At 35.5% G+C, this 24,722-nt stretch overlaps 1 protein-coding gene and 1 long non-coding RNA gene across 2 annotated transcripts in view; one reads left to right on the top strand and one right to left on the bottom strand.

The window, feature by feature from the left end:
- Window positions 1-24,722, top strand: part of TET2 (tet methylcytosine dioxygenase 2) — a 131,678-nt gene that overhangs the window by 10,570 nt on the left and 96,386 nt on the right. The window lies entirely within an intron of this gene.
- The window catches only part of LOC105529232, a 172,610-nt gene continuing 161,759 nt past the window's right edge, over window positions 13,872-24,722 (bottom strand). Inside the window, exons 3-6 of the long non-coding RNA XR_001004478.1 lie at window positions 20,347-20,427; window positions 14,973-15,135; window positions 14,125-14,264; window positions 13,872-13,927 (exon numbers count right to left, since the gene is read on the bottom strand). This is a non-coding gene — a long non-coding RNA (uncharacterized LOC105529232). The remainder of the gene's footprint in view (window positions 13,928-14,124; window positions 14,265-14,972; window positions 15,136-20,346; window positions 20,428-24,722) is intronic.

Raw genomic sequence — 24,722 nt, 5'->3', positions numbered from 1 at the left:
TTTTATCTTTCTTCCAATTTAGCCACTGAAATGTTTTTTTCTCCAGTGAAGTTATATTATCTACCTAAGTTGAATGTAAAACAAGGTTGTACTTTACTTTTGGAGTTGTCTCCCACATTACAGCTTGTGGAAAAACACTGGCAGAATTATAGACATTTTGCTTTTGGCTCACCTTATTAATGGCTAAGATTTAATTATGTATTTCTACTGAAAAGCAAACTTGAAAAAGACATTTGGTTAGTAACTGGGAACTAAAAATTTCTATTTTTTTTTTTAATTTTATATTTTTTGGTAGAGTCTCACTCTTTTGCCCAGGCTGGAGTGCAGTGGCATGATCCTGGCTCACTGCAGCCTCCTTCTCCTGGGTTCAAGCGATTCTCCTGTCTCAGCCTCCCGAGTAGCTAGGATTATAGGTGCCAGCCACCAAGCCTGGCTAATTTTTGCATTTTTAGTAGAAACAGCATTTTGCCATGTTGGCTAGGCTGGTCTTGAACTCCTGACCTCTAGTGATCCACCCACTTCCACTTCCTAAAGTACTGGGATTACAGGCATGAGCCACCACTCCAATACCAACTTATTTACTGTTACAACTTATTTACTTTGAAACAACTTATACTGTTAAAAAAAAATGTGGTTCTTGTTTCAAATAAGAAATTTTGTGGACATCAATTAATTTTTTAAACATATATTGTAATTTTAAAACATTTTTATCAACATGTTTTTCAAGAGCATGGGAAATCTAGGGTATGGCATTTTAAAGTGACTTTAAAGACAATTCTTGGGTTTTGTTGAAGTCAGAATATTTTTAAAAATACATTGAGTTTAATTTACTACTGACAGTTTTTCTTCATTTAATTTTTTTTTTTTTTTTGCGTTGTTATAATTAGTCATGCCTTAATCCTCAGGGTTTTTGGGAAACTCTTTATATTTAGGAGTTAAAAACTTAGTTGTTGACATTGAAATTTTTCTCTAGTATTGATAAGAATTCAAGTGTTTAAGGAATGGAGTTTACTTGTTTTCTGTTCACAAACCCACTGTAAAAGATATAATAAATGTAGATGAAGGTGAAATCTGAGATAGGAAGAGAGGTAAAATACTATTTTTTTTTTTTTTCTTCACCCATGGAAAGCCATTGAATGCTGAATAGGTCATGTTGTAATTTAATTGGGTGTAAATTATAACTTTGTAAGTCATTTGCCTACTTAGTGTATATCTCTGGTTTTTATGTAATCCATCTCTCATATCCCAGTTTACACTAAAGTAAATGAGCGAGCAAGAATAAGTCTTGCAAATAGAGGAAGTAGAAAGTGCATTCAGAATGGATTGCTGAAATTATAAAACTGATCCTAAATTGAATTAGGTAGAGCAGTTAATTTAGATTACAATAAATGCAACAGGAAAAAAAAATTCCAGTTCTTCCTCTTTTTTTTGGAAAGAAAGAAAAGAAAAGAAAAATCACTCTTAGTTAGAGATAATTCCTTGACATCTGTATGATCATTTTTAGGGCCAAAAAATAGTAGGTTTCTCTTTGGAAATTGTAGAAGCTTTCTCTCCTTCCAGTTACACGCGGTCACATCAACATTTGACACGTGGGTACCGTGCACGTGGCAGCACTATTTACAAACACTATCCTAGGATTCCAGAGACTCTTATGTAACAGTGGAGAGAGTAAGCTTTGAGTGTCTGTGGGCGGAGGAATCAACACAGTTTAAATTCATGGTCAGCGAGCCCTTGTCTGACTCTGATAGGGTCATGAGCCAAAGATCAAGGTGTTTGGGTCAGGATCTTCCCTAACGCACGGTTTTCCTACAAAATCCTCAAAAGCTGTGCCTAAGTGCAAGATTAATCTTTTTTATTTTTATTTATTTATTTATTTTTATTTTTTTGAGACGGAGTTTCGCTCTCGTTGCCAAGGCTGGAGTGCAATGGCGCCGCGATCTCGGCTCACTGCGACCCCGCCTCACCGGTTTAAGCGATTCTCCTGCCTCTGCCACCCAAGTAGCTGGGATTATAGGCATGCCCCACCACGCCTAGCTAATTTTGTATTTTTAGTAGAGAGGGGGTTTCTCCATGTTGGTCAGCCTGGTGGTGAACTCCCGACTTCAGGTGATCCTCCCGCCTCGCCCCGCAAAGTGCTGGGATTACAGGCGCGAGCCACCGCACCCGGCTAAGATTAATCTTTTTATGCCCTACAGCAAACAGAACTAGTCATGCCAAACCATTTTTGTGATGTGGGGAAATGTGAGCAGATGATGCTTTGGATCTGATTATAATTCACAGTACCCTTGTAATTTCCGTGAGGTTTGCATACCTGCCTCCCAGCCTCACAAAATGCCTTCAAAAAATTACATCTTGGCCGGGCACTGTGGCTCACGCCTGTATTCTCGGCATTTTGGGAGGCCGAGGCGGGTGGATCATGAGGTCAAGAGATCAAGACGATCCCGGCCAACACGGTGAAACCCCGTCTCTACTAAAAATACAAAAATTAGCCGGGCGTGGCGGCAGAAGCCTGTAATCCCAGCTACTCGGGAGACTGAGGCAGGAGAATCGCTTGAACCGGGAGGCGGAGGTTGCAGTGAGCCGAGATCGCGCCATTGCACCCCAGCTTGGGCGACAGAGCATGACTCCGTCTCAAAAAAAAAAAAAAAAAAAAAAAGTTGATATTTGTAAGCATCTTAAAAAGCAAGAGAATTCATGAATGACTTCCCAAACTAAACAGTCGGAACAGAAAACACTCGAGAAAACTCTTGGTTAATCATGCTCCTTAGTATACTATTATACCTGTCTCTCCCCTTTCCGCATCCTCGGTAAATTCTCTCAACCCTCCTTCATTTTTCATATCAAGACCTAGAGCTAAAACAACGACAACTAAGCCTGAAGTCGCTATATTTAGGGAATGTGTCTTCTATCCTAAATTGATTTTTAGAGCTTTTCATTTATTTTTATCAATACAAAGCAAGTTGAAATTAAAAAAAATAAGGCATCAAGAATTTAAATGTCTAACCATGTGTATTTGGTGTATGTGTATTGGTGCTATTCTTTAGCTGTAAGCAGACTGGTTTGAATATTTAAAGTATGAACAGAATTTGAGTTCTTTTTGTATTGCATCTAAGGATCATTTGAGATGGATGTCATCATTGGTCATCCAAAATAGAAGGCTTCTTGCCTAACAAAGAATTGAAATTAGATCATGAAAGATGAAATTTATAGTTAATTGAAAAGTTAGCTCATTTGACTGCTTCTTTCATAGAATTTGTTTTTGTAATTACACTACCTTTCTAAAGATAGGAAAAATCAGTCTTTGAAATGTGATACTATAAATGACATATTTTTAAAAAATAAAGGATCTTTTCCCAAGAGCTAAACCAATCACCAAATCTGTTTTTTAAAATTATTTTTATTTTTATTTATTTATTTATTTATTTTGACAGAATCTGCCTCTGTCGCCCTGGCTGGAGTGAAGCAGAGCGATCTCAGCTCACTGCAACCTTCACCTCCTGGGTTCCAGCAATTCTCTGCCTCAGGCTCCCGGGTAGCTGGGATTACAGTCACTTGCCATGACACCCGGCTAATTTTTGTATTTTTACAAAAATTAGAGACGGGGTTTCACCATCTTGGCCAGAGATGGGGTTTCACCATCTTGGCCAGGCTGGTTTTGAACGCCTGACCTCGTGATCCAGTCGCCTCAGCCTCCCAAAGTGCTGGGATTACAGGTGTTTTTCTTTAAGTAATATTTGGTATAAGAGAACTTTATATTTGACATAATTTAAATATTATCTGACCAAATCTTTTACATATAGAGACTCAGGTTTTAGCCATTTAACATCTAAAGCTGTTCTCATTTAGAAGAAATTACCAAAAGAGTGACTCATTTAACAATGAAATCTAAGGATAGATATTTTTTCATTCTGTTGCAGAGCAAAAACAGCCTTCTGGGTATGAAAAGATATTACTTCTTTAGTGTTTATCACTTACAATTTATTATTGTACATTTCCGATACATTGAATTAAGATATGGTGAGAGTAGGTTGTAGATTTTTAAAAGTTCTTATTTGCTTGATTTATCAACTTGCTTTTTTAGTGCCGGACTAGAAATGATGTATTTCTCTCAATTATCCTCGGCCTAAATAGTAAAAGCTTGGGTGAAATTACATATGGGTGTACTTTTCCTGCACAGAGCAGAGCCGTGACTGAACACTCTTGAGCATTAACAAAAATCATCTTATCTTATATTAGAACATTAATATTTTACTTCTTTCTCAGACCTCCATTTCACAGTAAATCATATATGGATATAAGCTGCAAGTGCTCAGAATTTGATTAAGGCTATAAGTTAATGAATTTCTGCTAAAAAGATTTAAATATAACTTTCATTTGACTGTACTTTAGTTTCACTTGAAGGAGCAAGCATGCAATAAACATTGATGTATTCAATGCATAGACTATCTTCATAAAGATGACACTGAGTGACAGTTGTCTCTGTATTATAAAATATCAAAATGGTAGATTGAATGTGATGCATACCAAGGAGCAATGTGGAAATTTTAGGCTGTTCATCTTTTTTCAGTTACTACTAAGTGTGTGTATGTGTTTTGAACTTTTCATATTTAAGCTGAATCCTCTTTGGTAGAAGTGGTTAAACAGACTATAGTAAAAGTCTCTGTCTAGAAATATCAAACGAAAAAATACTGATGTCTTGCATTTTCCCTAATATCTTGAAGGTGCACAAAATCTTCGGGATCTTTTGCATAAACTACTTTTATATGGTTCCTGTAGAACACAACTGAGGCACCAAACACACAAAGCAAACAGTTTGCTTCGTGATGGTAACATTCGTGCGAGGGAGTTCTCTCTTGCATAGCAGTCCCAGGTTACCCTAATGCCTTCCCACATGGGTCAGACACATGGAGCTTTCATATTTACACACAGCTCCAGAATTCTGAAGCCTGCAGTTGTTTAACAGTGGGGTACAGGGATAAAGAGTGGTGTCTGTCTCACTAACTGTTTAATGACCTGGATCATGAATATTGATACAGAATAAGAAAGCACTGTCCTGACTGAAGGGGAAACATGGTAGATGCCTAAAGGAGGCTTTTACCTGCCCCACATTGTTTATTTTAAACTATCATTACCACCTGAAAGGAGCTTTTCACTTTGAACTTAAAATAGTAGCTTTTAACCCTGACAAGCAAGTAAGCACTTTAGTATTCAAGAACCGAAGGTGACAAGCCCTGAGGAGTGTTACTGTCTTTCATAACCAAGCTGACTCAAACTCTTTTAGAAGCTAGTATAGTAACTTCACCATCTTTATTAATAATGTTGCTGCATACCTTCATAGAAACAGAGAGTTGGAGCAAAAGCTGCATTTTCTTGTTTTAAGTGTTTATCTATTATTTACATTTTATTTGTGAAAATATGCCATTCATATTACATATAGAAATACTTTCCAAAATCACTGTTTGTATAGAACTATTTTGCTTAACATTAGGATTCTGTTGAAGAGCCTATATCTGCAATAATATGGGAAGAGAATCCCCTTTTGTGTGATAGCTTAATGATAAAGAGAAGGAAAAGGTGAGAAGTAATTTTGGAAAATATGCAATGATAAACTAGTGGTATTTATTGAACTAAACACCAGCAACTGTGCTTAGCATGGATAATTGTCTAAAAGGATGAGAAAAAAATGGAAAAATCAGGAGACTATAAATTTTTCAATTAAGAATAAATTTTCTATCACAAATTATGAACGTTTAAAATACCTGTTTTAAGCTTTTTCCTGCTTGTAACAAATTATCAGACTTTTTAATCTACCTTTTTTGAGCTTTTCATCTTTTTCCCTGAATTACAGATTTAATTCTGTGTATATATGTGTGTGTTTGAATATATTTTTATATTTTAGATCTAGATTTGTAAACTAGAGCTGTTTCTAACTGCTTATAAGACACTGCCACCTGGATTGCCACCACCTTCACTTCAGTATTTCAGTAAACAATTCATCAAAAATGTAGTTTATTTTCAAACATACAATCATGGATTGTTACCAGCCGAAAGGACTTTAGAGACTCATTAACCCCATTCCTTGCATTCACAGATGAGAAAACGAAGGCATGGGAAGGTAAAGTCAGTTGCCTCTAATAGCATAAAAGCCATGTATATTTCTAATAATAGCTACTATTGATTAAGTTCTTATGTTGGGTTAAGTACCATGCTAAGCACTTTCCAGAGATTATCTAATTCTTACATCATCTATATTTTTGTTGGTGCTATTTCTCTCCCCACTTTACTAAGGAAGAAACCAAGACATGGGGTTAAATAACTTCTCTATAAATTTTGAATTATCTATGGCATCTCCCTATTTGTAAATCTCCATTGTCTCTTTGTTCATAATCAATGTAAATCAACTCTTAAACAGTTGTATGCCAACAAATAGTCTGGTGTTTGGAGCTAGAAAGATTCAAGAGTGTATATGTGTGTGTTCCAGCTTTATTGAGGTATGATTGACAAGTAAACAGTGGACAAAACTGTACATATTTAAGGGATACAATGTGATGTTTTAATATACATATACATTGTGAAGTGATTTTACAATCAAGCTAATTCACATGTCCATCACCTCTCAGTCATTTTTTTGTATTTATGGTGAGAACACTTAAGAGCTACTCAAATGTAGTCAAGGATACCATACAGTAGTAACTGTAATCACTATGATGTACATTAGATCTCCAGAATATATTAAATATTCGTCTGGTATAACTGAAGCTGTGTACCCTTTGACCAACCTATTTCCCCTACTACCCAGCCCATGGCAACCACCATGTTACTCCTTGCTTGTATGAGTTCGACTTCTTTAGATTCTACATGTAAGTGAGATCATGCAATAGGAAGATCTAATTTAGAATCCTGACTTTCTCCACCTGTAAAATGAGAACAACTAATAATTCTTATCTCTTGGATTACTGAGAGGATCAGATGAAGTAACATAAATAAAACAGCCAGCATGTTACTTGGCAAAATTGTAGTGATTGAACGAATATTTGTTTACTCTTCAAGCATGTGTTGAGCAACTGTGTATCAGGCAAGAAGAAAGCCATTGTCTTTACCCTTCTGGAATATAGAGGCTCATAGGAAATAATCAATACTTAGATTTTTTTAAAAGCATAATGAGATGAAAATTAATAGGACTCATAGACCGGTCAGTTGAGGAATTTCCCAGGATGCTTCTAGCCTCTGCTCAAAAGGTGTGAGTTCCCAGTTGCCTGAACAGGTGCTAGAGTTGGCATAGCTTTCTCAGTATTGGGACCTGACAGGGAGATTGCACAAGTGTAACAGCACAGCCTCTGAAGATTGGCTCACGGGGGAGAGATGAAGGATTACTTCCATCCCTTTTATTGTTTCAATCAAGATATAAATTATGAGCTCATATTACCATCCTTTCACCATCATCCTTTATTGTCTTTATTAGATACAATGAAAGGATACAAGTTTGTCCACAGAAATATTAAACGATAGCAGGCATGATTTAGAAAGTACTAAGGTCTATAGATATTACTGGTTTTTCCTCTATTTTATATCATATTTTTAGAAAGAAGAGACAAAATTTTGGCATACCTTGCTTAAAGATAGATGATAGTCAGCCGGGTGTGGTGACTCACACCTGTAATTCCAGCACTTTGGGAGGCTGAGGCGGACAGATCACCTGAGGTCAGGAGTTTGAAACCAACCTGGCCAACATAGCGAAACCCCGTCTCTACTAAAAAATACAAAAATTAGCCAGGTGTGATGGCGGGCGCCTGAAATCCCAGCCACTCAGGAGACTGAGGCACGAGAATCACTTGAACCCAGGAGGCAGAGGTTGCAGTGAGCTGAGATCATGCCATTGCACTCCAGCCTGGGTAACAGAGGGAGACTCCCTCTCAAAAAAAAAAAAAAAAAAAAAGATAATTGTCTTGGTGTGCTAATCAGGAGCTTCCTATGAGAATGGAAATTCCTTACATGGCAGTGTCACGGAATTTTGGGCCCATGTGAAAGATGTTTTTGAGTGTCTCTTAACATAGTTAATGGTTTAAAAATACATTATTTATATGTCAGAAACTGTTAGCTTTCATTGAGATTGAAGTTTCTTTGAGATCTAGGATCACATCTTGTATATCTATTGAATTTCCCACAGTAATTATCGTGCAAGCAAATGAATAGCAGACCCTCAATAACACTTACTGATTATTGCCATGTATAAGTTGGGAGACTCTTGAGTACCTTTCTAAGTTTGCACTTAGGGAAATACAGAACACAAAATGAAATGTTTGATTGGTTGCTTAGTTTCCACAGTAACTTTTCAAAATACATAGGAGCATGCTAATGAACAAACAAAAAAAACTATTTTAAATACTACAGTCATAAGTATGCCTTAATTATTCTTACCCACAATAATGCATTTGCTTTAAAAAATTATTTATCAGTGTCAGACCATACCTTTCTGAGTCTCCACTATGTAAGATGTGAAAGTTAATATTCTTCAGTTCCAGCTACTTTTCTTGCCTTCTGTGAACTCCTGTATTCCATATCATTACTTCCTATTGCTAAATTTATAATATTTATATTCTGGTTTGCATCTATAGTTAATTCTCTTGTGCTTCATTTCTCAGTGCTAATTGAAGAAGAAAACCCATCATTTACAATGTCATGATTGTAATAAATAAAATTCACTGTAACACCAAGCAGTATGGTTGAACATCTAGAAAAGAAAAAACTGATCCTGTGACACTAAAACTTAGCTTGTTCTAAGGATGCTACTTTAAGCATTAGGGTAAAATGGATTCCCTTTTGCTAAATTCTTTCAGTTCCTCACAATTATGCCACATTTTTGTTTCTTTCACATTTGGACTTAGATTTTCCTGTAAGCATTCCAGTTTTCTTGAAATTTTTAATTGCATTTTTTGTTCTTGTTGACAGAAGAAACATTTTCATCATATCACAATGATTTTTTCAGATTTCTTAATTATACCATTTGATGAATGAAATACACTTTCTTCTTGAAGTCTGATTTTTCTGTTCTAATTTAGAGTTTCTTCTCATTTTTCTCCCGGCTATGTCTATTATTGCTTTAGTCTCATGTCTTTGTATTTGATTATTATTTTTCTTTTTACTACTGTTTTTCTTCTTAAAAAAAAAAGGTTTTTACAAATATTGTGCTGAGTCCTTACATGTTCAAAATACCTTTTGTTTTTCCTCATAGTGCATTCATAAATTATTGTGATTAGAACCGTAAGTTCAAAGTAATTTTCTCTCAGAACTTGAGAAACATTGATACATTGTTACCTTTCATCTAGTATTGCTTATGAGATAGATATCTGATGCCAATCTGATTCTTTCTTTCTTAGATAACTTTTTTCCCTATTCACACGTTTATTAGGATCTTTATCTTTTCACTTCTGAAATTCCTCCAGATATGGCTCTGTTAAAATGTATTCTTTTCAGGACTTCATGATTCTGTACGATCTGGAAACAACTGTCTTTATTTAGCTTTAGGTACTTTTCTTCCATTGTACCTTTGATCATTTCTTTCTTCTTTTTTTCTCCCTATCTTTATGAAACTCATGTTAATGGTGCATTAGAACTTGTGAACTGATTTTTCTTATTTATTAAGTTCCCTCACATATTTTTAATCTGTTTATCTCTGAATATTTTATTTTCTCAACTTTTGATATTTTTGTTAGTTGAAATTTAATTTCCAAAAAGTCAATTTTCTATTCTCTGATTGTTTCTTTTTAATGGTAGCCTATTTTGTGGCTCAAATCCTATAAAATGTATTAAATTTTGTGGGAAAATTAGGCAAACAAAGAAAATTAAATTTTACCTAACTATATCTGAAAACAATACAACTAAAATTAAGAAAAGTGCATATATGTGTACACGTATACGTACGTGTATATAGGTGTACACATATGCTACGTATTCATGTAGTATATGTAGTATATGTACATGTAATATATGTAGTATATGTGTATATATGTATATACACATGTATATCTATATACATGTATATGTACAAATACAAAATATGTATATAATAGTTTCACTGTACTTTATTTGCTCCCCTTTTAAAAATAATAGTGCTGGAGTTCATGATTGACTAATTTTCAGAACTTGGTGTGTGTGGTTGTTTATTAAGCCCTCAATATTCCCATATAATGCTTTAGTATTACAGTGCCCAGGCAGAGCTGACTGTGCTAATAGTCCTAGCAGTAGAGGTTCATCCTGTACAGATCTAAAGTGTAACTATTTTCATTTCTGAGCCCTTGAAGATACTTTGGTAGTCTTCATATCTGTTACCTATCTTGCTGTTCAATAATAGGTAATAGAAAAGGAGATAAAACTTAAATGTCATCATTTTCCACTGCTTAGCAATCTTTAAAAATAAATGTGAAACCCAAAAGGACATAATCTTGCCTAGCTTTAAGGAATGAAGGAAACACTAGAAACAACAGAGAGAAAAGGAATAACCAATCCTCTAACATGTTCTGTTGACTCTACCTGTATAGTCAGGATCTGACTACTTCACACCATTTCACCAATTTCCATCTCTGTTCAAACCACCTTCATGTGCAGTTTCCCTGTCGTGGGTTTCCCTGTTTCTAGCTTTGCTCCCCCTTCTTACCTCACTGTGGGTTTTTACCCAAACAAAAATTCAAGTGATCATTTAAAAATTAAGTCAGGTCATGCCTCTCCTCTGCTTAAAACCATTAATGGGTCTCTGTTTCACTCAGAATATAAGCCAAAGCCCTTTTCATGACCCACCAGTCCTTGGCTGCTATTTGTGTTTCTGATTCCATTTCTTGCCACTACTGTCCCTCATTCTATTCTAATTTCCTTGGTTTTCTTGCTGTCCTGGCAACAAGAAGAGCATCCTTTTTCCTCCAGGCCTTTACACTTGCTGTACCCTCCTCTTGGAGCACCCTTCCTTCAGAGAGCCACAGGTATTGCTTCTATCCTTCTAAAATCTCCTTGAGTGTTACTTTTTCAGAGATAAATTCCCTAACCATTCTGTCTAACAGAACTATCACTCTTGACCTTGCCTTATTTTCTCTCTCTTTTTTTTTAATTTTATTTTTTTATTTCCATAGGTTATTGGGGAATAGGTGGTGTTTGGTTACATGGGTAAGTTCTTTAGTGGTGATTTGTGAGATCTTGGTGCACCTATCACCTGAGCAGTATACACTTCACCCTACTTGTAGTCTTTTATTCCTCACCCCCTTCCCACCCTTTTCCCCTGAGTCCCCAGAGTCGATTGTGTCATTCTTATGCCTTTACATCCTCATAGCTTAGCTCCCACTTATGAGTGAGAACATACGATGTTTGATTTTCTATTCCTGAGTTACTTCACTTAGAATAATAGTCTCCAATCTTATCCAGGTCATTGCAAATGCCATTAATTCATTCATTTTTATGGCTGAGTAGTATTCCATCATATAAATATACCACAGTTTCTTCATCTACTCACTGATTGACGAGCATCTGGGTTGGTTCCACATTTTTGCAATTGTGAATGGTGCTGCTATAACCATGTGTGTGAAAGTATCTTTTTCATATAATGACTTTTTTCCTCTGGGTAGATACCCAGTAGTGGGATTGCTGGATCAAATGGTAGTTGTACTTTTAGTTCTTTAAGGAATCTCCACACTGTTTTCCATAGTGGCTGTACTAGTTTACATTCCCAGCAGCAGTGTAGAAGTGTTCTCTGTTCACCAAATCTATGCCAACATCTACTGTTTTTTGATTTTTTAATTATGGCCATTCTTGCAGAACTAAAGTATCGCATTGTAGTTTTGATTTGTATTTCCCTGATCATTTGTGATATTGAGCATTTTTTTCAATATGTTTGTTGGTCATTTGTATGTCTTCTTTTCAGAATTGTCTATTCATGTCCTTATCCCACTTTTTGATAGGATTGTTTGTTTTTTTCTTGCTAATTTGTTGGAGTTCCTTGTAGATTCTGGATATTAGTCCTTTGCCAGATGTGTAGATGGTGAAGATTTTCTCCCACTCTGTGGGTTGTCTGTTTACTCTGCTGACTATTCCTATTGCTGTGCAGAGGCTCTTTTGTTTAAGTAAGGCTCACCTATTTATCTTTGTTTTTGTTGCATTTGCTTTTGGGTTCTTTGTCATGAAGTCTTTGCCGAAGCCAATGTCTAGAAGGGTTTTTCTGATGTTATCTTCTAGAATTTTTATAGTTTCAGGTCATAGATTTACGTTTTTGATCCATCTTGAGTTGATTTTTATATAAGGTGAGAGATGAGGATCTAGTTTCATTCTTCTACATGTGGCTTGCCAGCTATCCCAGCACCATTTGTTGAATAGGGTGTCCTTTCCCCATTAATTTATGTTTTTGTTTGCTTTGTCAAAGATCAGTTGGCTGTAATTTTATGGGTTTCTTTCTTGGTTCTCTGTCCTGTTCCATTGGTCTATGTACCTATTTTTATACCAGTACCATGCTGTTTTGGTGACTATGGCCTTCTAGTATAAAGCCAGGTAAGGTGATTCCACCCAATTTGTTCTTTGTGCTTAGTTTCGCTTTGGCTATGTGGGTTCTTTTTTGTTTTCATATGAATTTTAGAATTGTTTTTCCAATTCTATGAAGAATGATGGTGGTATTTTGATGGGAATTGCATAGTTTATCAACCCTTGGCAAAATATTTCTGCTTTTCTTAAGACATTTTTATTGTCTGCTTTCCCCAGTAGATGTGAATACTATGAAATGAGGAACATTGTTTGGGTCACTGACATGTAGCGTCAGCATACCAAACAGTGGCTAGCACACAGTGGGCACTCAATAAATATTTGTGGAAAGTTGGAGTGAATGAAAATGGTTTCTAAAATGGCAATGACTGTAGTCCCAGCTACTCGGAAGGCTGAGGCAGGAAGATTGTCTGATCCTCAAAGTTTGGGGCTGTAGTGCACAATGATTGTGCCTGTGAATAGCTACTGCACTCTAGCCTGGTCAACACAGTGAGAACCCATCTCTTTTAAAAAATGATAATGAAATAATCTTATTTTTACTGCTTTTTTCTTTAAGGCTGCCAGTGTTGTCTTATCTTTACTGATTTCTCCTCATTGGAAATTGAAGATAGATAAAATATCCATTGATTATTTATAGGTAAAATTAGGCTTTTGGATCCATGAGGTATAGCTGAGACAATCTTCCAGGAGCTTCTGGAGCCAAGGAAACACTGGTCACTACAATACCATTTATATTGGCAACTACTCTTTTTTGATGCTAATGTTTCAATTACATTGTGTGTTTACAAACCTGTTGTGGCTACTTCAAAATATAAACATGATGTGCGACACTACTTGTTAGTTTTGAATAACTGATTTATAAATAGACTTAGGGTGTGCAAGCCTCCTGCAAGATGAGCACTGCCTGTGTTCTTCCTTCTGCTTCCTTTATTTCAGTTGTGTGTCTACTAACTTCCTCCTCTTTCTGCACTAGGAGAAATTGCACTGTTTCCGATATCTTTAACATCTGCTATCATGATGAGAAAATATCTTTTCTGGGTTTGAAATACCTTCTTCATTCATTTTTTTAAATGGCGGAAATAAATTCAGAGTGTTTTGAGCTCAGTTTTCTTCCTGCTGTTATTGCTGGCTCGAAATCCAGGAGAATTTCAATGTTATTTCTGAGCTCCATGATGGGAGTTCCATTTCTGTTTTATTCAAAGTGTTATCCCCAGTGTCTAGCGCAGTGCGTGGCACATTATAAGCCTGTAATGTTTATTTAGTGGATGTAGACCAGTACTATTAAAGAATTCTCATTCCAAAGATTTAGTGGCATGAAAAAATGATAATGATTAATGCTCTACTCCATGCTAAGAAAATGAAGTGCAAATTGTTACAGTAGTTCTTTATTTTGTTTCCAAGTATAGGGAACTTTCTGAAATTAGAGAAGCATTGATTAATGAGTTTTAATATATGTTATTGATCGAAATAATATGTAATCATATAACCAAATAAGATAACACAAGCCAGTAGTTCCTCATTCATCTTTTGTTCTTTAAAAAATGACAGGAAGATTAGAATAAGACAAAAAATTAGAGGTGAAAACAGTTTTCTTCGAACCAGCAGTGTAACTTACTTCTGTAATCCTTAAATTCTGTATTGGTGCTACCAAGATGCAACTCTTGAGCTACAACTGCCTCTTTATAAAGGATGCTGGTCCCTGCTGCCTGTGTAATGATTGCCCATTTACAGTCAAATGAACAATACAGTACCTGGGATGGTGAAGAAGGTGAAGCAACAACTTTAAAATAGCTGTGGGTAAACCTACAGAAATAGACTATTCTCTTTCTTCCAGATTGCATTATTCATTTTCATACGCCTGCCTTTATCTGCTCTGGAAGTCTATTTCCTAATCTTCCGAGACTTATCATCACCTTCATATGTCCATAGCATGCATTTCTCGGACAGGTAAGATAGAATTGGTATATATTTGGTATAGCAAAAAGTCATGGTTGTCTTTAGATTATATACTTGGTGTTTTGTGTGATACTGGGCAGAAAGCCTACTGTTTCTTCATCTATAAAATGAAGGACCTGGGCAAGATAAAATTTTGTGAAATTTCACTGAACTTTGAGCTCAGCAAAGTAGATGTGTGTGTGTGTGTGTACGTGCATGTGTGTTCGTGTATGTCTATTTGCAATGCATCACGGACCTTAAATAAATACAGTTGACCCTTGAATAACATGGAAGTTAAGAGCACCAACCCCCTGCACTGTCAAAAACCCACATGTAATTTTTGACTACCCATAAACTTAACTACTAATAGCCTGCTCTTGACTGGAAGCCCTGCTGATAACACACACAGTTGACTAACATGTATTTTCTATGATATGTATTATGTACTATATTCTTACAATAAACTGAGCTAGAGAAAAGAAACTGTTATTAAGAAAATCGTAAGGTAACGAAAATATATTTACTATTTATTAAGTGGAAGTAGATAATCATAAAGGTCTTCATCCTTTGTTGTTTTCATCTTGAGTATGCTGAGGAAGAGGAGGAAAAGGATGGGTTGGTCTTCCTGTTCCAGGGGTGGCAGAAGTGGAAGAAAATTCACATATAAGCAGCCCATGCAGTTCAAACCTGTATTGTTTAAGGTCAACAGTATTTGTTACGTTGCATTTTGTAAGTGACCTTTTTTTTTTTCAATGAAAAAGAATAGTGTTCAATTCAAATGCCTGTATGTTTATGAGAAACATTTCAGAACTATGAAAGTTGAATTCAAGGTTTCTCTTGCAGATTGTTTGTATACTTTCTGTAATACAGAAAGTATTGTAATGTACATGTAATACAGAAAGTATATGTAATTTTGTCATATAATGAGAATACTAATGGTCTTAAGACTTGAAACTGATTAACTGATAAACTCTTTACGCAACTTAAAAAAAATATTTCGGTGAGGAAAGAGTATTCATCATAAGTATTCTAGTAGATGACATACTTTTGGTAATAAAATTGATATGGGCAGTTAACAGCATTTTCCAAGTTGGCTGTGCTGCTACTCTCTTATTATACAATGATACTATTTTTCAGAGCAGAAAGCAAATTAGTTTTATTTTTATAAACCAAATTTTAAATATCCCTTTAGAGAATAGAACATATGAAAAAGTATCTGCTTCTCAGACCTCTCAACAATATAAATTTTCTTCTTAAGAGGAAATTTATTCCTGCATGCCAACACAAAGGATAAAAAATTTACCTGTCCTTAGTTTCTAAGAGGAAAATGTGCATAAAATTTCCATCCGCTGTGTGCCAGTTACCAAAATAAGTTCCTAGACTAATCTTTTAAGAAAAACTCAATCTTGGTTAGGTGTGGTGGCTCACGCCTGTAATCGCAGCACTTTGCGAGGCCGAGGTGGGCAGATCACGAGCTCAGGAGTTTGAGACCAGCCTAATCAGTATGGTGAAATGCTGTCTCTACTGAAAATACAAAAAAAAAAAAAAAATTAGCTGGGCATGGTGGTGCGCACCTGTATTCCCAGCTACTTGGGAGGCTGAGGCAGGAAAATGGCTTGAACCCAGGAGGCAGAGGTTGCAGTGAGCTGAGATTGCACCACTGCACTCCAGCCTGGGCAAAAGAGGGAGACTCTGTCTCAAACAAACAAAAAAGACTCAATCTTACTAAAAATCTGCAAATAAGAATGAGTCATTTTAGTCAGTAAAGGAAATAAAGAAATTCTAGTTTTGAAAATGACATAATTTGCTACAAGAATGCAAAGGTGATGACATGAGGAGAAAAGGGATTTGCTGATTTGTTTTCTCTACTACTTAGCAAATGCAGACCAAGAACTCATTTATTCAAATATTTATTACATGGTAAATTACAACATTTATAAAATTAGGCTCATATTCTTAGGATTCCTGTTAAAAAAGTGACATATAAACAAGATTATAATCTAATGGAGATTAATATTGGTTGAGAAAAATCTTGAGACTTCTTGAAGACTTCAATTTAATAAAATATTGACTTAGGTAGATATATGTGAGGAAATATATGCATGCAAAAATGTTGTATATATTTCTTAAAAGAGTAGGTAGCAATGACTTCAAAGAACCATAGCAGTCCCTATCAACATATATATTAACAAAGCAATTATAAACATGAACTTAGTATGCTAATTATATTTCTACCCAAAGCCTCAATTTGTTCTATAGCTATACTGTTCATATATAAATAAAATTTTAGGGGTATCAGAGAGAGTTAGAAAAGAGCAAATACATGTATGAATTTGATAAGCCTACCCCTTATTTGATAGATCTTAAAAGATATTTTATCACTGTGTTCTTCTAAAGAAATGTATTTGTACATTGCAAAACAACCCTTTTCGAGAACTAGACTATGCTTACAGATTTTCTTGCCACTATTATTTCCTAAAATGTATTTGGAATAGGAGATCAATATTTTTCTGGGATGACATATGGTTAAAAAGTAAAAAACGAAACAAAACAAAACAAAAAACTTAAAAAAAAAAATACTGAGACTTTGGGTTTCAACCTGGCATGTAAGGAGCTTAGAAGCCACCACTCCATCCTAACAACAAGTAAAAAGCTGAATAAATTGGAAAATTAACGACTCTTCTTAGATCTGTCAGAAAAATGAGATTATAGGGCAAACAACTGCATCAGATATTAGAGAAGCAGACAGGTAGATATAAAGAATCACAACTTACTGGGGCAAAAACCTACAAGGAAAATTTTTGTGGGAACGAGTGCCAGGTAGGAAAACTTGAACCGTAACTGAAAAATTGCTCAGTGTGGGCAGTTGTTCAGTGTGGGCAAGTCGGAGGGTTAAAAACTCCAGGAGGACTCAGTTATGGAAGGACCTGTATTTTTGTGAGTTTAACCTCTAGGAGTGTTCACAGTGAATACTGGAGAAAATTCCCTAAGGGGAGAAGAAAAGGAACCATCTTGAAATATGTCAGAGCATTTTGTTGGACTCAAGCCTGCCCTCAAGTGAAACTATTTTATCAGAGCCTAAACTTTTGGGATTTTATAAGAGCCTAACCTCCCAAAGGGAAGGGAAATACCTAAGTTCAGCCCCCTTTTAGCTTTCCACATAGAGAAGGAAAATATGTAAGTGTAGACAACTCAAACCATCCTGTCCATGTTAGGGAGCCTAGGGGAACTGAGAACACTGGTGAAGTTCATAGTCCATGGGTAGTTTCACCACAGAGTGAGACCAAATCATAAGGCTAAAGAATGCTTCCCTTTCCCACACATTTTGCTATCATATTACTAAAAGCCTATTTACAGCAGTTTCTTTTACTGAGTATATCATGTCTGTCATTCAACCAAAAAATTATAAGGCATGCTAAGAGGCAGGAAATGCAGTTTGAAGACACTGAATAAGCATCAGAAGCAGAATCAAATATGGCAGTGACATTGGAATTATCAGACCAGAAACTTTTTAAAAAACTATGGTTAGTATGCTGAGGGATTTAAAAAAAAATGACATACAAGAACAGATGAATAATGTAAATATGGAGATGGAAATTTTAGGAAAGAACCAAAGAGAAATGCCAAGTATCAAGCATAGTGTACAGAAATGATTAAAAATGCCTTTGATAGGCTCATAAGTAGATTGAACATAGCCGAAGAAAACTTTGAAGTTAAGGATATGATAATAGGAACTTCAAAACTAAAATGCAAAGAGAAAAGAGACTGGGGGAAAAAAAAAACCCAGAATATTCAAGAATTGCAAGGGAACTACAAAAGGTGTAATGTACATGTAATGGGCATACTAGAAAAAAAAAAGGATTAGACGCAATATTTGAAGCAATAGTGTGTGAAAATCTCCCCCAGTTAATGTCAGACACCAAACTACTTCTCCAGAAAGCTCAGAGAACACCAGGCAGGATAAATGCCCCAAAACTACACATGGGCATATTATATTCAAACTTCAGAAAATCAAAGATTTAAAAAAAAAAAAATTGAAAGAATCCAGAAGGAAAAAACACCTATAGAGGAGCAAAAATAAGAATTTTATCTTACATATCCTCATAAACCATGCAAATAAGAGAGTAGAGTGAGACTTTGAAGATGTTGAAAGAAAAATCCAGCTGTTTACAATTCTGAACCTTGCAAAATTATCCATCAGAAGTTAAGAAATAAAGACTGTCTTAAAGAAACAAAATTTCAGGAATTTGTTGAAATTCAACAAATTGAATTTGGACACCCTTGAAAAAAATGTTTAAAGTTCTTTAGAGAGAGAGAAAATGATATAGGTTAGAAACTCAGATCCATGTAAGGAAAATAAAATTAGGGATATGGTAGTATTTCCCATCTTCATAAAGAAAATACACAATAACCTATAGCTTACATCATACTTAATTTTTAGAAACTCAAAGCTTTCCTGCTAAGATCGAGAACAAGATAAAGGTGTCTCCTCTTACCACTTTATTTCCTACTGGAAGTGCTACCTAGTGCAATAAGACGAGGGAAAGAAAATGAAAAGCATACAGATTCAGGAGGAAGAAATCAAACTGTCTTTGTTCACAGATGTCAGTTGTTTATATAGAACATCCAAAGGATTAGAAAAAAAAAAAAAGCTGGAATTAGTAAGTGATTATTGTAAGGTTACAGAATACAAATTTAATATAAAGAAAGCCAACCACTTTCCTATATACCAGCAATAAACAAGTGTAATTTGAATTAAAAACACATTACTATTTACATTAGCACCCCAAGTAATGAAATACTTTTGTATAAATCTAACAAAATATATACATGATCTATATGAAGAAAACTACAAAAGTCTACTGAAAGATACCAGTGAACTAAAGAATGAAGAGATGTTACGTGTTCATGGATAGGAAGGCTCAACATTGTCAAGATATCAGTTCTTCCCAACTTGATCTATAGATTTAGTGCAATGCCATTAAAAAACACAGCATGATGTTTTATGGATATCAACAAAAGGATTCTAAAGTTTATATGGAGAGGCAAAAGAGCAGAATAGCCAACTCAGTGTTTAAGGAGAACAACAAAGTCAGAGGACTGACACTACCTGACTTGAAAGCTTACTAGAAAGCTCAGATAATCAATGTAGTGGGTACTGGTGAAAGAATATTCAAATAGACCAATGGAATAGAATAAAGAGCCCAAAGAAACCCATATAAATATAATCAAATGATCTTTGACAAAGGAGGAAAGGCAATACAATGGAGCAAAGATGGGCTTTCAACAAATAATGCTAGAAAAACTACTCATTCACATACAACAACAAATTTTTTTTTAAATCCAAAATGAGTATAAACACAGATCTTATACCCTTTGCAAAAATTAACTTGAAATCATAGACCTAATGTAAAATGCAGAACTGTAAAACTCCCATAAGATAACATAGGAAAAAACCTAGATGACTTTGGTATGGCAGTGACATTTTTTAGATACAGCTCCAAAGGCACGATACATGAAGGAAATGATTGATAAGCTGGACTTGACTAAAATTTAAAACTTCTGCTCTTTGAAAGACAATATTAAGATAATGAGAAGACAAGCCACTTCTGCTCTGTGAAAGACAGTATTAAGAGAATGAGAAGACAAGCTACAGATGGAAAAATTATTTGCAAAAGATACTTCTCATAAAGGACTATTGTCCACAGTGTGCAAACAACTCTTACAACTCAACAATTTGAAAATGAACAACCCAACTTTAAAAATGAGCAAAAAACCTGAACAGACACCTCACCGAAGAAGATACACAAGTGTCAAGTAAGCATATGAAAAGATGTTAAACATCAAACGTCATTAGGGTATTGGAAATTAAAACAACAATGAGATACCGCTATATACCTGTTAGAATGGCCAAAGTCAGAACACTGATGAAACCAAGTGCTGGTGAGAATGTGGAGCAACAGGAACCTTCATTCATTGCTAGTAAGAATTCAAAACGGTGTAGTCACTTTGGAAGACAATTTGGCAGTTTCTTACAAAACAAACATACTGTTACCTTATGATTCAGCAATAACACTCCATGGTATGGACTTGAAAACTTATGTCCTGGGCAGGCATGGTAGCTCATGCCTGTAATTGCAGCACTTTGGGAGGCCGAGGCAGGTGGATCATTTGAGATCAGGAGTTACAACACTAGCCTGGCCGTCATGGTGAAACCCCATCTCTACTAAAAATACAAAAAATTAGCTGGGCATGGCAGTGTGTGCCTGTAATCTCAGCTACTAGGGAGACTGAGACAGGAGAATCACTTGAACCCAGGAGGGGGAGGCTGCAGTGAGCTGAGATCGTGCCACTGCACTCCAGCCTGAGTGACAGAGCAGAACGCCATCTCAAAAAAAAACAAAAAACAAAAAAAAAAAGCAAAAACAAAACTTATATCCACATAAAAACCTGCATACATTGTTAGTAGCATTACATAATTGCCAAAACTTGGATGCTATCAAGATATCTTTTAATATGTGAGTAGATAAATAAACTATGGTACTTCCAGATGAAAGAGTATTATTCAGCACTAAGAAATGAGCTATCAAGTCATAAAAAGACATGGATGAAACTTAAATGCATATTATAAAGTGAAAGATGCTAATCCGAAAAGGCTAAATACTGTATGATTCCAACCACATGACATTCTGGAAAAGTCAAAATTATGGAGACAGTAAAAAGAGCAATGTTTTCCAGGATTTAGGAGGAGGGAGGAATGTATAGGCAAATTTTTAGAGCAGTGAAATGGATCTATATAATAATACAGTGGTAGATTCATGTCATTGTACATTTGTCCAGAAACCTAGAATGTAACCACCAATAGTGAACCCTAATGTAAACTATGGGCTTTGGGTATCAAAATGTGTCAATGTAGGTTTATCAGTTGTAACAAATATACCACTCTGGTATGGGAGGTTGATAGTGGGGAAGGTTGTGGGTCTGTGGGGACAGGGGTATATGGGAACTTTCTACTGTTTTACTGTGAATCAATTTGATTATAAAGTTTATTAATGTTAAAAAATGTAGGCAATCTGAAAAAATGTTAATTAAAAAAAACTAGTTGAATGTATCAGTTCATTTTCACACTGCTATAAAGTACTGCCTGAGATTGAGTAATTTATAAAGGAAAGAGGTTTAATTGACTCACAGTTTAGCATGGCTGGGGAGGTCTCAGGAAACTTACAGTCATGGCAGAAGTCGACTTCACAAGGTGGCAGGAAGGAGAAATGAACACAGAAGCAACTACCAAACACTTATAAAACCATCAGATTTCATGAGAACTCACTATAATGAGAACAGCATGGGGGAAACCGCCCCCAGGATCCAATTACTTCCACCTGGTCTCTCCCTTGACACATGGGGATTATGGAGATTATGGGGATTATAATTCAAGATGAGATTTGGGTGGGGACATAAAGCCTAACCATATCAGTGATAAAAGTATGTCTTTTCTTTTATCGGGTGCTATAGTGTTTCATTTTGAGTTGTCTTTTTGACCTTCATTTTCCAATTTGGGGTTAGGAAAAATAACTTCGTCTCCTTCTTAATTGACCCACAACCTTGTTTGCAATGAAGAATCAACACAAATCTTTCATTAAAAGAAGTAGGGGAGGTGATCGGGATATCCCTTAGAGTCCATGGGCATAATTCAGTTGCCTTCATTCAATGCCAATGATACTGCAAAGGCTACAAGGCAAATTCGTGTACCTACAGACAGACTCCATCCTTTTTCTCAAAGTATTCAAGATAAAAAATCTTGTTTAATTTTATGTGAGAATTTTTTTCACTATCCTCAAAAAATGAAAAATATCCTCTTCATTTGGGAAATGAGCGCTTATAATAGAAAGTAATTTGTAGTCAGCTGTTACACTTAGATGATTTGTGTCACCTCTGACATGCTTTTTGATAATGCATGACTTCATTCATGGCTCTAGGTGACCTGTGTACCCTGACCTGGCATAAACCTAGAGTATTAAGTCATTTCAGTGGCACATGTTTGAGGGAAGATTGACATCCCACTGGAAGACTATCTACAGTGAGATCCTCTAAAGCAGCTGCATTCCTAGTGAGGCATGATTAAGTTTATCCCACTATTAGGTTCTTCAGTATTACTTGTCTTGCCCAAGAGGAAAGTTTTTCTAGCATGCAGAGTATCTGGTTTTTAATGGCTGCTGGGCTGAAATAAAATGTGTCTGCTAAGGGTTGTTCATTTGTCTGTCTCCCTGCTTTCACTGGTTTTTTCTTGGAGGTTGCAGTAATTATGCCTTTCTGGTCAGCTGGCTGTTAACCTATCATAGAAATGACACTTTCACATCTCCAAGTGTAAGGAATTAGATGCTCCAGGCTTCACTTAGTTTCTCATCCAAAATCAATGACAAGACTTTCAGTATTGATTTCTCATGGCCTATGAACCTGAGTCAACTTGGCATGAAGGACTTTTCAGACAAGCTTCTTTAAACACAGAGTCAGTGGCTTCTTTTTGCCAAATTCTACTTTGCTCAGTGATAACATTAAAATGGTGATTTGATTCATTCCTGGTCTAAAAATACTTTCTCATATTCCAAAATCTTAATCATTAATACATGGAGGAAAATACAGATTCTTACATGCCTGTGCTTCTCTGCTGTTGTAGATATATGAAATATATACAAATGTGTTTTACAATTATTGAGTTCTTTTAAATTTTATCTTTTTTTGTTTTACTAGGAAGCAAAATTATGTTTATTTCAGAGCTTATTTACTGCATTTAGAATCTTATGACACTTAAAAATCTTTCTAAAATGTAAATATTCTCCATAATCTCCATGGTCACAAACAGTATTTCACATTCTAATTGATATTGCCCTTTTATCATTTTTTTTTTTTTTTTTTTCTTGGAGGCAGTCTCACTCTGTTGCCCAGGCTGGGTTGCAGAGGCACGATCTTGGCTCACTGCAACCTCCACCTCCTGGGTTTAAGCGATTCTCCTGCCTCAGCCTCCTGAATAGCTGGAATTACACGCACATGCCACCACACCTGGCTCATTTTGTGTTTTTAGTAGACACAGGGTTTCACAATGTTGGCCAGACTGGTCTCGAACTCCTGACCTCAGGTGATCCACCCACTGCAGACTCCCAAAGTGTTAGGATTACAGGTGTGAGCCACTGTGCCTGGCCCTTTTCTCATTCTTTTAACTCAGATCCTCAAATTTATCCCTCCATGTGAAGTTGCCTTCCCTAATTATGTACTGTCCTAGTTTAATCTTTATTCCTTGTTTGCCTCTATAAAACCAAGTTGAAAAATAGTCTCTGATTCTATAAATCATCACTCTTATGCTCATTTATATTTCTATCTCGAATATTTTAAAGCCTTTAACAAAGTTCCTACTATGCAGTCTCCCTTTCTAAGCTACGATCTGTATGCTTCTTGGCCATGTCTTTTATTATTGTGTGTGTTTGTCTTTGTGTGTGTCTGTATGGTAGTGGTTTGTAAATTCTCCATTTAGTCACAATATGCTTTTGGAGGATTTTCCTTCTCCTGGGAATTTCTTGATGATTTTTATTTTGTCATGTGATGAAGAATGTATGTCGAAGCACCATTGCAGAAATAGTGCTTTTCTATTTACTTGCACTCTTCCATCTTAGAAGAGCTGGTGATAGACAACCAACTCTTCTTTTATCTTGGTTTCTACAACACGGAGGTTGCTAAGCGACTTTAATCCCTTTTAACACAGGACAATCAACAACAACAAATTCCTGCTTTCTTTAGATTCAGATATTTCACTTAGAAAATCTAGCAAATAAAAAAATGGTTTAAAACTTTTTATTAATGTGTAATTCTCTACAATCTCACATCTGCAACATTGCCCTAAATATTTTTTACTTATGCTGCTGTTTCTTGAGCATTATGATATGCTTATTCATAAGCAGTCAACTTGTAAGTAGCAATAGTGTACCTACCCCCTTCTAGGAAATTGAAGATGTGAAAATCCAGTTTAATATGATAATGACAGTTACTTTGATGAAAAATATGTCACAATTTGTTGTAAAAATACTCATTTGAATTTCTGATTCATTTATATCACCCTCCAACCTTAAGTATGATTGAATTTATAGCTTTTTATACTACTTTATTTAGGGAGAAGTGTATTTAAATTATGTTATCTTGGTTATTACTTGAAAGTTCAACCTCATACCTTCATTTTTATATAATTTTAGTATTATGAAAATATTTTATGTAATTTTATGTGTAAT

Source organism: Mandrillus leucophaeus, unplaced genomic scaffold (assembly GCF_000951045.1).
Source record: "Mandrillus leucophaeus isolate KB7577 unplaced genomic scaffold, Mleu.le_1.0 Scaffold756, whole genome shotgun sequence".
Taxonomy (NCBI): domain Eukaryota; kingdom Metazoa; phylum Chordata; class Mammalia; order Primates; family Cercopithecidae; genus Mandrillus; species Mandrillus leucophaeus.
Note: the sequence above shows the minus strand (reverse complement) of the source record. Positions and strands in the feature narration are given on the sequence as shown.